Here is a 4733-nt window from a genome sequence, read left to right as displayed (position 1 = left end):
GCTAATTAGCCTAAACTTCTATAATCTCAATCTTTTTCTAGGAATTAACTAGGATTTGAAGATCAAACTAATTAGCCACTTGACCTTCCTTCACACCAGCAAGGTTAACTAAGTAGAATTAAGATTCAATTTTCATCATCATTGATAAAGATAACTAGGATAGGACTTCCAATTCCTCATACTTTGCCAAGAGTTTATTTTACAGTCATTTATTTATTTTATTTGTCATTTATCATACTTGTTCCTCATTCTCAAAACCCCCCAATTTACAAAACTCATAACCAATAATAAGAACACACCTCCTTGCAATTCCTTGAGAAGACGACCCGAGGTTTAAATACTTCGGTTATCAATTTATTTAGGGGTTTGTTACTTGTGACAACCAAAACGTTTGTAAGAAAGGTTGAGTGCTTGGTTTAGTAACTATACTTACAACGAGAGTTTACTATAACTTCTAAACTATCAATCTTCAGTTCTTCACCAATCCATTGGGGTACCTAGGATTGGGGATTGTCCAACTAAAAAAAAAACTTAGTTTTGGACCAAAACCTTTAAAATTAACGTCAAAATTATATTTTAATTATTTCTATCTCATTAAACTATAAAATTTAATTTTTTAATTTTTTTAAATAATAATTAATTTATTGGTTAATTATTTACTCATTACTCAAAATTTACACCTTACACAATCACAAGTGTTTTCTCTTCCAACATTGGCTCTTGATCCTCCGCGATGAGTCTCCTTCCTCGCAAGTGTCCTCCTGCGACTTCACAAACCTGACTCCTAAACGATGAACAACAATTCAGAATGACAATTCTATTGGGTTGATTTGGAAATCGCCATTGTTGGGAAACTCAATCCTCTCTTCTCGCAAAACTACTCTTTCCATAACTCTTTTTATGTTTCAAAGCAAAAGATGGGCTAAAAACAAAAGGTTGAATATGTAAATTCTATTAATAATTATTTAATTTTTAAATTAAAATAAAATATTGACGTATTAAATTATGATTTGTCACGTTGGACACTTAACAACCCCCTAGGATCAAAACTAGCAGCATCTCTTGCCAAATTAACTTTTTGTTATAACACTTGTTTAAATTAGTCACGGATAGTATTGTTGACTTCTCAATCTTTTATTGTCAAAAATAATTATTTAGTCCATTTTTTTAATTTTAAATTGATTTAAAAATGGATATCATCACTCTTAAATTGATAATACTATTATCCCCAATCAAATAATTTTACTCTCAATACAAAAACACATCAAAAACAAAATTTTATCAATTTGGGAATGGCATTGGCTAACTCCCATTAAATTATACTTTAATATGAAAAAAATTCTTAAAAAGTGCACCGAAGTTTGGCAACCTTCAGGAGGTGTTAACAAACATAACAATCTTTGCTGATCCATATAAGCAATTTGTTGCATCATCAATTTGGATTAGCGTGTGAGAATTAATTAATTAATTATATTTTTTCAAAAGGGTCAATGGACAAAACACGATTATATTATGTTTCAACTAACTTAATTTACTAATGTTTACTATATATTTATTTAAAATGGTTTTTAATTTAGTATTTCTAAATTAATCAAATTATGCATTTGAAATTTTAACAAGTTTCTATTGCATTCATGCTTTGATGTATAATTTTTGTCTGAAAAGATTTTTAATTAAAAAAATATTACTACGATTGAACTTTCCTCTTCGTAACCATTTCTCCTATTTTAGGATAGCCCTGAAGATGCATTTTTTTTTTAAACTATCCCTACTTTTTCATTACTAGATAAACAGTTTGATTGATTTGCTTGAATGTGATTAGTGAATGAATTCACTAAAGTGAGCAAGACATGGCATAGTTAAAATTAATAAATGAGGTTATTAAATGACAATGTCCAATATAAATTGAGCATGATGGAATTAAACCAGATTAGCGAGCATTAGAGGAGAACAAGTGAGAGTACTCATTTAATTGAGTCTTTATTAATGTGCAAGAAGTGGGAGATGATAGTCAAGATGAAACTCTTTTAATTTTATGAGAGAAGGATAATAACTCATTGACCTTTGATCACAAAAATTAATTAGTCCTTTAAGATTAAAAAATACAAAAGCATTTCTAATTATTTAAGATGTACAACACTTGAGTCTTTCTATTTGTTTTGTTCTCTAAACTCTAAAATAGTGTTTGTTTTGAGGTATTAGAATAGAGACGAAGAAATTAAGATTTAATATCCAATGATGGATCTAGAAAATTCTAATAGTGGAGATAAAATATATATATAATAATAATAATTTTTAGAGAAAATTTCACTCTCTTTTCTTGCGAGATGTTAAAATGACACTCCCTTTCTCTTTATTTTATAAATGTACATTCTCCTCCCTTCCAAATTTTAAAAAGCCTCCTCTTTAATCCATTTTAAACTTTTTGTGTTAACTAATGTTAACTTTATTCATTTTTAAAAAAAAAAATATTTTTTAAAAAATACCTATTAGCAAAAATTTTATTTTTTATCATTAAATTTTGCTTACCAAAATATCCTTTAATAAATTATTCTTTTATTGATTAAATTGTATTTTTTAAAAAATTTAATAATTATATAATTTTTTGGCCATAGATTCCTTACTCTTACATTTTTGTAGGAGTATCATTAACCTTCATAAAAATAATTACAAAATATATCCCATTTTTTTTGAAAAAGTTACTAATTTTATTTTGTTCCTTTCAATTATTGATTTTTTAACTTTGTCCCTTTTCTCTTTTTTTGGGTACGAGAAACTGAGAGAGATTAGAGTTCTTGGAGAGCATCAACAAGATTGAAGAAATCTCCTTCCGAAATAGAGTGTGGATTCGAAAACCTAACTCTGCCCTCCCCTTTCATTTTGATTTCAGAGGCATTGAGAGAAGAGAAGTAGCTAGGGTTTCATTCAACTTCAATCCCTGCCATTCTCATCCTCTTCCTCTGCTGCAAATTTCGTACGCCTCCGCCGCCGCCGCTCCCTGCTTCTTTCCATTCTTACATTAGAAGCATTCAGAGAAGAAAAGGTCCGCTAGGGTTTTCATACAATTTCAATTCCTGCATTTCTCTCTTCCTCTTCCTCTGCTGCACATCTCACTGGATATATATACAAAAGTAGTTATTTTCGATGTAAATATAATATGATTAATTTTTATAATATCTAATTTTACAAATTAAAACACTAAAATAATCATTTATAAATAGGATAAAGTATATTTTTTATCTTAAAGTTTGACAAAAATTTTAAAAATATCCCTAAGTTTTATTTTGTTTTAATTTTGTCCCAAAAGTTTTCGATTTGCATCAAATATACCCCTTATGGCTAATTTTTCAAAAAATTTAAGATCGATTCAACAACAATTCATAAGAACAATCCCTCAACACAAGCAAATCAAGCATAATTTTCATGCATTATTGTTATATTGGTCTTAAATTTTTTGAAAATTTAGCCTCCGAAAGTATATTTGATGCAAATCAAAAACTTTTAGGAGAAAATTGAATCAAAATAAAACTTAGGGGTATTTTAAAAACTTTTGTCAAACTTCGAGGACAAAAAATATACTTTACCCTTATAAATATCTGTCTTTTTATAGAATAATGCTACATATTCATATTTTTTTGTTAACCAAGTCTAATCAAATTTGTCTAAGACAACAAAAATCAGTTATGACTAATATTATTTTAAGTTTTATTGTTTAACTTGTATGGGTAGACTTAGTTCATAAAAAAACTTGAATGTGTAGTATTTCTTTTACATATATATAAGTAAATCCTTATTTAGAAATTTATTTCTTATACAATTAGAAGTTAATTTTTATTGAGATTCATAGTTGAAAAAATTCTTTTAATTAATGTAGTTGTTACAGAAAAAAAAAATAAACTAATATAAAAAAAGATACAAATTTTTAAATTGTCTATGAAATACCAAAAATTGAGTAAAAAATTATTGTGGGGTCAAATTTAATAATTTAGTGGGGGCAAATAAATATTATTATCATATACTTTTCAAAAAATTTTCAAATCGTAGTGGGGACGATTGCCCCCACACTCCTATGCATACATCCGTCTCTGTCAGTATCATATTTATTGGTTTAGAAATTAGTACTAAAATTTCAATTTTTGTTTCCAAAATTTTAGTATTTCAATACCTCCAAAAAGTAGGGATACGATGGACTGAAATTTTTGGGAAGGAAAACTGAAACTTTAATAATAATTTATACTTAAAATACCTTCATTTCAATTAATTAATTTCAACTTTATTCTTTTTGTAAATTAAATTAGAGTTTCATTTTTATTTCAATTTCTGTCTCTCATTTTACGCTAAACATAATACTGAAATTTATATCAGTCTCTATTTTTCCGTCTCTATCTCTCAATCTCAGTCTTTCCGTGTCTTCTCTCTTCTAAACACTACCTAAGCTGATGTGGCCACTGAAATAGCCACATGTCCACAATGATGCACACAAAAAGAAAAAAAAAACAAAATAAAAGGACATTTCGATTCCTGTTCCTTTTCTCCGCCTCCTCTCTCCCATCATCTTTTCTACTACTTTCAAAAATAGCAGAACTCCTTCTTCTTCGATATTTTTAAAGTTTGTCTTAGAAACAAAACATAAAAGAGGGATTTTATTTTATTCAACGCACTTTTATTCACTTCTTATTTTTTGTGCCGTTGCTATTTGCCATTCTTGTAATCCGTTTATTTCATTGGTATGT

The sequence above is a fragment of the Arachis duranensis genome, chromosome 3 (genome assembly GCF_000817695.3).
Source record: "Arachis duranensis cultivar V14167 chromosome 3, aradu.V14167.gnm2.J7QH, whole genome shotgun sequence".
Taxonomy (NCBI): domain Eukaryota; kingdom Viridiplantae; phylum Streptophyta; class Magnoliopsida; order Fabales; family Fabaceae; genus Arachis; species Arachis duranensis.
Note: the sequence above shows the minus strand (reverse complement) of the source record.